Source organism: Oratosquilla oratoria, chromosome 25 (genome assembly GCF_046742065.1).
Source record: "Oratosquilla oratoria isolate Oo_2021 chromosome 25, ASM4674206v1, whole genome shotgun sequence".
Lineage (NCBI taxonomy): Eukaryota > Metazoa > Arthropoda > Malacostraca > Stomatopoda > Squillidae > Oratosquilla > Oratosquilla oratoria.
The window spans coordinates 58,120,754-58,130,753 of NC_134801.1; positions in this window are offsets into that span (position 1 = coordinate 58,120,754).

The following is a 10,000-nucleotide window of genomic DNA, read 5'->3' on the forward strand; positions in this document are numbered from 1 at the left end:
TGAACTCGTTCTAGTTTCTGCACGTTCATCCTCAAGTTCGGCGACCACAACTGAACGGCGTATTCCAGATGAAGACGAACTGGAGAAGTGTAAAGTGACAAGACTATTTCTTGGTTTAGGTAACGAAACTGTCTTCTGATGTAATCTAATACCCTTTGTGCATTCTTTTCTACTCCAATACATTGTTTTGAGGACTTGAGGTCACTGCTAATGAAGACACCAAATCTCTTTCCAATTCTGCAGTTGCTATGTCATGACCCAGAGAAGAGTCTGTCCTCGGGTTTGCATGCCCGATGTGCATTATCTTACACTTATCCAGATTAAATGGCACCAGCCACTTAGATCATTCTCCCACTTTCTCTGAGTATGACCTAGGAATTTCTGCACTTTCAGGTGTTGCGACATTTGCTCCCAACTTAGTGTCATCGGCAAACTTAGCTATGCTGCCCACAATTCCAACATCTATATCATTGATGTAGATGATGAAAAGGAGCGGATTTAACAGAATTTTTTTAGGGTACCCAACAGGAAACAGAAGACCACCTAGACCAGTGGTTCTTAACCTTTTTTGGCAGCGACCCAAAATTTTGCACAAATCAAGCATCGCGACCCAAGCCTACATAGATATACGAATTGTCTTTATAAGTAATATGGTTATGCTTTTAAAAGCGGGTTTCATTTATTTTTTATTTAATCATGGTTTGCTTAGAATCCTAAAACTAGGCATCATGTATTTTAATTATTACAGTATATAACTATAATAAATTTGTAGTGGGAAAATAATTATTTTCTGCAAACCCTTAGCGACCCAATAAAATGGCTTGGCGACCCAAATTTGGGTCGCGACCCAGGGGTTAAGAACCACTGACCTAGACGATGTCCCATTAATAACTACATGTTGTCTTCTATCTTTCGACCAGGCTTCAATCCAATTCATTACTGCTCCTCTAATACCCATGGGTCGAACTTTCGACATTATTCTCTTACGAGTTACCTTATCAAAGGCTTTCTCGAAGTCAAGATAAAGTATGTAGATTCCTCTGTTTCTGTCACATTCTCGAAGCATGACGTGGAAGAAATCTATCAGGTTGGTTAAACATGATTTATAATGCCGAAAAGTATGCTTCGAGTCTAATAACAGGTCGTTTCCTTCCAGAAACTCAACTATTCTATCTACAATGGCACCCTCCAGTATCTCCCCTACTTAAAGACAGGAGTCACGTTTGCCTCCAGCCAGTTCTTAGGCACTCCAGTCCTCAGAGACTCATTGAAGACCTCTACTAGGTAGGGACGCCACCTGCTCGCTAACTTCCAGCAGAAGCTTTGGCAGGAAATCCATCCGGACCTGGGGACTTGTTTGCGCCAAGTTTGTCTAGTCTGGCTAAGACTTCGATGTTCGTACACTGAATATCCTCCATAGACTCTCCCTTGTTTACCTGAACTAGTTCAGGGACTCTCCCCTCTACCCCCTCAGTGAATACTGAAGAGAAGTGTGCGTTAAGACTATCAGCCACCTCAAGGTCTGTGTTCTGAAGCGTTCTGTCACGGGCACGCGTAGGACCAATTTTGTCTCTAACTGGTTTTCTGGCGTTATCGTTGCTAAAGAAATCTTTGGGGTTAGTCGAAAGAAAGATAGATAGATAGATAGAGAGGGAGATAGATAGATGAGAGAGAGAGAGAGAGAGAGAGAGAGAGAGAGAGAGAGAGAGAGAGAGAGAGAGAGAGAAAGAGAGAGAGAGGGGTGAGGGAGAGAGAGGGAGAGGGAGAGAGAGGGAGAGGGAGAGAGAAAAGGAGAGAGGGATAAAGAGAGGGGAGAGGGGAGAGGGAATATATATATATTATATATATATATATATATATATATATATATATAGAGAGAGAGAGAGAGAGAGAAAGAGAGAGAGGGAGAGATGTGGTGATGTTTCGATGATGATAGTATGACCACGATGTTAACGATGAGTAGTGCACATTATGTCCATATAAACATTTCGGCACTAGTTCTTACCACAGGGACAAATATATGGCATGACATCGGTGACCCCGAACGTAGAGAGGACTATTCAGCAAATGGGCCAGATGTGTTTAGCGGCCAAAGCAGAGACTAAGTTCTTATGCCACTGGTAAAAATAATACACAAGGAAAAGGAAATAGGAAATCATAAGTGTTAGGGACGATTAGGCCCAACTGTAGAGGAGGAGCTTTACCCCTCCGTAGGTCTTGTAGAGGCAAGAGACTGTTCATTTTAATTCCAAGTCCCGTTAGTCAAACAATCAGGGTTTAACAGTCTATCTAGCTTGAGACTGCGTTCCGGTTATCATCAGTAAAGTCTGTATCATGGTCTAAGTCTCGCCTTCCGCACAAAACACTCTACTCAAATAATAAATATCTAAAATGACAAGCATAAAAAAGAAATAGAAACAGATCAAATAGTCATTTAACAACACCAAACCCAGTAGGCTAAATGCTATCAAGCACATTTGCATAATGTTCGCGGTTCCCTTCTAAATGTTTCAGCTACCTGTATACGCCGACCTAGGGCGTAAAGAAGGGAACGCGCGACACACACACACGCACACGCACGCACACACACACACACACACACACACACACACACACACACACACACACACACACACACACACACACACACTTCTTCGTGGATTAGAGCTTGGATTAGTAACAGAAAACAGCGGGTCACCATAAATGGAATAAAATCTAGGTGGGGCAATGTTACTAGCGGGGTTCCCCAGGGCTCGGTTTTGGGTCCCTTGTTGTTCATTATGTACATAAACGACTTAGACGGTGGGATAAGTAGTGATGTTAGTAAGTTTGCGGACGACACTAAAATAGGACGCCTAATTAGGTCAGGAGACGACGCAGAGATTCTGCAGGATGATCTTAATAAATTGTTGATATGGTCGGTGAAATGACAAATGAACTTCAATATATCTAAGTGTAGCGTGTTAAACGTAGGACTACACAACCCCGAAAATAGATACAGCTTAGATAACACGTTTTTAGAAAAATCAGAGTGCGAGAGGGACTTGGGAGTTCTGGTGAGTCCGGACCTTAAAACCAGGAAGCAGTGCATTAGCACCAGAAATAAAGCTAACAGAGCATTAGGCATCATTGCTATGACGGTAACGAACAGAAGTGCAAAGGTAATTATTAAACTCTATCTAGCGATAGTTAGACCCATCCTTGACTATGCGGTACAGTTTTGGTCTCCGTCCTACAGAATGGACATCAATTCACTAGAATCAGTACAGAGAAGAATGACCAAAATGATACATGGACTCGGAAATTTGCCTTACGAAGAGAGGCTTAGGCACCTAAACTTACACTCTCTGGAAAGACGCAGAGTGTAGGGTGATCTAATAGAAGTGTTCAAGTGGATCAAAGGCTATAACAAGGGTGATGCAAACAGGGTCATCATAATAAAACAACAGGGCAGGACTCGCAGTAATGGGTATAAACAGGACAAATTTAGATTTAAAAAGGAAATAGGCAAGAATTGGTTTACTAATAAGGTGATCGATGAATGGAATAAACTTAGTAACCATGTAGTAAGCGCTGAAACTATCAGTTATTTTAAAAAACGATTAGACAACTTTATGGATGGGGATGACAGGTGGTGATGGATACGGAGCTACCTAGTGTAGGCCTTATGGTCTCTTGCAGTCTCCTTTATTCTTATGTTCTTATGTAGAGCCAATTCCCGAGCACTGAGGGCACAAGAATATAAGAATAGAAGAGACTGCAAGAGACCCTAAGGCCTATACTAGGCAGTTCCATTTCCCTTGCCACCTATCACCCCCATCCATAAAGTTATCTAACCTTCTTTTAAAACAACCGATAGTTTCAGGGCTCATTATAAGATTACTAACTCTCCCAGTCGCTCACCACTCTATTGATTAACCACTTGTTGCCTATTTTCTTTTTTAAATCTAATTTTGACGTAAGACCCAAACCCGTGGGTTATCATAACAACACAAATACAATAAATTCCCTTCGTTTGGGCATTCATTATATTTCTATACACAGTAGTCTTCTCACAATAAGAATATTATTTTTCTGAACAAAACCGTATTTAAGCATCAACACACCGTATATTTGCATCGACTTGGGTGTCCGAAAGACGTTGAGTGGTCAGGCTCTTGGTCGGTTTTGTTCCGATGAGGACCTTTATATATTTTGTTCTAGCGAAGGACACATGGTTTTATTCAGCTGCAAGCGCGACCCCTTGATGGGAATGTCAAAGCGCATTCCTTGCTAATCTAAACAATATAAGAGAATATAGGTTGATGGCTTTGCTGATTAGGGTGCTGGTTGCATTGAGGAAGCCGACAGACCTAATCATTACAGGAGATGGGGACGAGGGAGGGAGGAAGAGAAAGAGAGAGATAGAGAGAGAGAGAGAGAGAGAGAGAGAGAGAGAGAGAGAGAGAGAGAGAGAGAGAGAGAGAGAGTGAGAATGTGAGAGAGTGAGAATGTGAGAGAGTGAGAGAGAGAATGAGACAGAGTGATAGAGAGTGATAGTGAGTGACAGAGACAGACAGACAGACAGACAGACAGACAGAAAAAGACAGAGACAGACAGAAACAGAGACAGAGAGAGACAGACAGAGAGAGGCAGAGACAGAGATAGACAGACAGACAGACAGACAGACAGATAAGCAGATGCAGACATAGAGGCATATAGACAGAAAGACAGAGGCATACAGGAAGACAGAGACAGGCAGAGATAAGGAGAGACAGGCAGAATGAGGGAGAAAGAAAATAAATATAGAGGTAGAGAGAGAGAGAGAGAGAGAGAGAGAGAAGAGAGGATGAGAGAGAGGAAGAGAGAGGCAGAGATGGATAGATAGATAGATAGATAGGGAAAGAGAGAAAGGGGGGGATAGGAAAAGAGATATAGAGAGAAAAAGAGAAAAAAACTCATCCTGACTGAAAGAAGGAAGCAGATCATCTTGACCTTACACCGTCATTCTATTCTGCAATCCTCCTTCAATCCCCCTTTTGACACCTCCCTGGCTTCGGATGCCGCACGCGTTGCCGGCGATAAAAGTCCAACACTTCAACCCCTTTCGGGAACTCCCACGAGAGGAGAGACGAGACGACGAAATACCAGCTAATAAGAAGTCATCCACTCAGTCGGTAACTGCGGTACATGGGGCGTGTCGACGCATTCATTACGATGACAACCGGGTCTGACAACAGATGTCGCTCGGAGAAAGAAAACGGAATAATTTTCCCTCGCAGGTTGCAGCCTGTGCAATCTGAGGTCGTTCATGGTGAGCCATGAGCCAAGGAGTTACAGGGTGTCTTGAAGAACTCTTTCCATGGTCCATCCTTGGTCAGGGCTACATACACGAAAGACAAGAAAGAAATGAAGGGAAGGGAAGGGAAGGGAAGGGAAGGAAAGGAAAGGAAAGGGATGGGATGGGAAGGGAAGGGAAGGGAAGGGATGGGATGGGAAGGGAAGGGAAGGGAAGGGAAGGGAAGGGAAGGGATGGGAAGGAAAGGGAAGGGAAGGGAAGGGGTGGGAAGAAGAGAGGAGAGGAGGGGAGGGAAAGACAAGGAAGGGAAGGGAAAAGAAGAAAAAAAATGAAGGTAAGTTAAGGGAAGGAAAGAAAAAAGAAAGGGAAGGTAAAGCAAGGAAGGGAAAGAAAAAGAAGGGAAGAGAAGTGAAGGGAACGTAAGGGAAGAGAAGGGGAGAGAAGGGAAAGGAAAGGGAAGGGAAGAGAAGGGAATGAAAGGGATGAATGATTAAATAAATGAATGAATGAATAAAAGGAAGGAAGGAAGGGGAGTAGGTAAGGAATTAGGTAAGGAAGGACGGAAGGAAGGAGGTAAGGAAGGATGGAAGGAGGGAAGGAAATAAAGGAAAGAAGGAGGAAAGGAAGAAGGGAAGGAGGGAAGGAAGGAAGGAAGGAGGGAAGGAAATGAGGAAGGGACGGAGGAAAGGAAGAAGGGAAGGAAGGAAGGGAAGGAGTGAGGAAAGGAATGAATGAAGGGAAAGGAAGGAAAGAGAATAAATGAACGAAGGAAAGAATGAATGAACAAAAAAAAATAAACGGAAGAAAAAAGAAAAGAAAAGAAAAATGGACGAATAGCTGGACAGAGTGAAGGAACGGCCTAAGAAGGCAGAGACAGCGTCGGAACAGTATGGAGGACTGGAGGAGGTAGGGAGGAGAGGGAGGAGAGGGAGGAGAGGGAGGAGAGGGAAGGGGAGGGAGGTAGGGAAGGGACCAACGTGCAGAGTAGGTTGGAAGAGAAGCAATTTGCTTAATGGGTGTCGCTCACTGGGAGGCGCGCTGTGTGTGTGTGTGTTTTGTGTTGGATCTTTTTGTTGGTATTTTTTTTTGTGCGCACGTGTTCTCTGTGTGTACTTAGGTGTAGGGCGCTGTGTACTCGTGTGGTGTTGTTCCTGAATGCGCCAGGGTATCGCCTTTCGTTGCATTTCTTTAACCAGGTTTCTCTCTATGTGTACATGTGTTTCTTGTTGTGTCTGTTTGTGTGTTTCATTGTGTATGGGTACGTTCGTGTGTGTGTATCTACGTGTGTGTGTGTGTGTGTGTGTGTGTGTGTGTGTGTGCGTGTATGCGTGTGTATGTCTGTGTGTGTGTGTGCGTGTATGTGTGTGTATGTGTGTGTGTGTTTACCCTTGTGTGTATGTGTGTGTGTGTGTACCCTCGTGTGTGTGTGTGTGTGTGTGTGTGTGTGTGTGTGTGTGTGTGTGTATGTGTGTGTGTGTGTACCCTCGTGTGTGTGTGTGTGTGCGTGCGCGCGCGCGTGTGTATGTACGCGCGTGTGTGTACGCGCGAATGTGTGTGTGTGTGTGTGTGTATTTGTATGTGTGTGTGTGTGTGTGTATTTGTATGTGCGCGTGCGTATATGTATCTACTTAATTGTACTTACCTAACTGTAGTGTACGGTAAAGGATCAAGGCTCGTGGGGTTCCGTCTTTTACTCTTCAATTCATCATACTTTGCTTGGTCCCCAACTATCATATTTAGATCTGAATTCATGCACCAGCTTGGGCTATTCCAAGTATTTATGCGTCTGTATGGAAAACTATCTTTTTGTATCATTTAGAAATTTAGACTTTCTTAATTTGTTGTCATGATCTCTTAAAGACCTCCTATCCATAATCAAGAGATCTCTTCTGTCAACGTCTTTCATCCCTTCCAGCGACTTGAATACTGTAATCATATTGCCCCTATCTCTTCAATCTTTCAACGTTGGTAAACCTAGTGATTTTAGTCTCTCCTCATATGGTTTATCTGCCAGTCTGGGAACCAGTTTGCTTGCTACTCCTTATATATATTTTTAAATTGTTTAAGCACTTTGCTCTATGTGGGGGCCATACCACTGACACATACTCTAGTCTTGGATGGATCAGAGTATCTATGATGTTGTTTTCATCATCTCTCCATCCATAAGAACATAAGAATGGAGCAAACTGCAAGAGAACATAAAGCTCACAGTAGGCAGTTCCATGTCTCTCTTACCACCTTTCATCCCTATCCATAAAGTTATCTAATCTCTTGAAACAACCAATCGTTTCAACGCTCACTACATGGTACTAAGTCTATTCCAATCATTGACCACTCTGTGAAATTCAGTTTAATCTTCTGTAGTAGTCCAGAAGTCTCCCCCACAATCCTACTGATATGTTTGTCAAGTGTCAGGTTGTCTTTTAACAACACTCTCATATAATTTCTTTTGCTTTTGTAATGAACTGGGCTTCTCTCTCTCTCTCTCTCTCTCTGTGTGTGTGTGTGTGTGTGTGTGTGTATTCACTCACTTGGTCTTTGGATCACGTGTTGGACTCGTGATCGACAGCTATTTCCCTCCTGGAAGAGAGCTCAGAACTCGTAGGTCCGATCTATGGGTAATGCTATGACCTTACACACACACACACCCAACTCCCCGCCCACGAGAGTCAGAGTAACGACCCGAAGCGCAGCGGTACCGAAATAATTTCGGCCCTGGGCAGGATTCGAACCAAGAACTACGGGCCATTATGGTGACAGTTCAGCGCTCTACCAACTGCGCCACCGAGTGAGTGTGTGTGTGTGTGTGTGTGTGTGTGTGTGTGTGTGTGTGTGTGTGTGTGTGTGTGTGTGTGTGTGTGTGTGTGTGTGTGTGTGTGTGTGTGTGTGTGTGTGTGTGTGTGTGTGTGTGTGTGTGTGTGTGTGTGTGTGTGTGTGTGTGTGTGCTAGTCGCACCAGAGAAGATCAAATAGTTGTTTCGTCCACTTCTAAATATACATATTTATATACAGTTTGTTTGCTTACAATGGAAATCGTTGGGAAAAGAAATTAGAGTAGATCAACAACAACGAAAGAATGCGTCTGCACCAGATTGTCCTGATGAACAGAAGCACCAGGACATTACAGTCCGATGTACACAATCAGGGCTCAGGTTTGGGTAGATGCAAGATTGTGAGCTATCGATCAAGTAGGCTCAAGTGTTCCAGAATAGAATTCATTGAATGAATAAATGAATAAACGAGTTAATAAATGAATGAATAAATGAATAATTAAATGAATAAATCAATAAACAGATAACGAAAATAATGACTAAATGAAAAAAGAAATGAATGAATATTGATAGATACATAAATAAATAAACAAATAAACAAATAAATAAATAAATCAACGAGTAAACAAGTAATTAAATAAATAGATGAATAAATAAACAATAAATAAATGAATGTATAATTAAATAAATAGATAAAATAAGATAATATATACTGAACAACAAGTGTGGCTATCACTTTCTACCATCAAAAAGAAAAATTCTATTAATTTTGTTAATTATAGTTACGAAAAATATCGGTACGTTTTGTAGATAAGCTGATAAGCCAAATACACTTAACTAGAACATCAGGTAAAACTCTATCTTCTAATGGTAAATATCATTTGCCAGAACTGGCAGAAGGTAGTTCGGCCATAAGTGAGAGGTGAGGTTGTCCGTTGGTCAAAGTGGTCGGTTCGTATCCCGAGACTCGCGGGTTCGAATTCTGAGACATGGCGGATGGCCAGGAGGTATCCTAGGCCCCTTCCCTCCCGGGTGGCACTTTTCCCTTACGTTGCTGCTGTCGCTAGGCGATTTTATTCATTCACACGGCACCCGATTCCTTCGTACTCTCAAAGAGGGTGGGGCATTTTTTTTTTTTTTATTATTATTTTATTTTTTTTTATTTTTTTTTTTGTCGTAGGGACAGTGAACATATCAGGGCAGTCTCTTGTAAAGATTTGCTACCATTACGCTTTTTTCCCCTTTATCTTTCGTTGATTTATTGATTTTATTTCAAATTAAATGATTAGTTTGTAGGTACGTGGTTAGATGCACTCGACGAACTCGACATCATTGCCCTAAAATAATAATAATGAATAGAAAAAAGTACGTGTACACATGAAAATAAAGAAAATGGGTTTGCAAGATTGAGGGCTGTGGCCGATGACGTTGCTGACTGGGCTACGTGACCTAACCTAACCTCCCAGTGGGGTCCACTACCTGTGCAACGTGGCGGACCCAAGCCGGTATCTCAGAACTTATCCATCGGTTATATTGTAGCCCTAAATTAACCCAACTTCACTGTGGTCTACCCCTCCCTCTCCCCATCTCCCCTTCCTCTTCCCCCCCCCCAAAAAAAAAAAAATAGCTAGCTTGATCGTAGCAAAGAACCTGGAAATCTCTTCATAACTTACCTTGCGCACAGAGCGAGGGCATTTGTTCAGCAGTCTGGCGAGCTCAAGTGAATATTCTTCTCCCTTGAGATTCATTCATGAAACCAGTGACGGAAAAAGTGGGTTTTGGGAACTAGGCGGCCTGAAGGCTTTACCCACGATATGTACTAAAGAAAACATTAGTAATGATGTTTTTCATTAATGCAGAAATTGAACGTAAGGGAAATTTTTTTAATTTGAGAAGCAGTTACCTCTGCTTGTCCCCATGCCCCAAGCCATTTCCATCACTGGCTAGACACT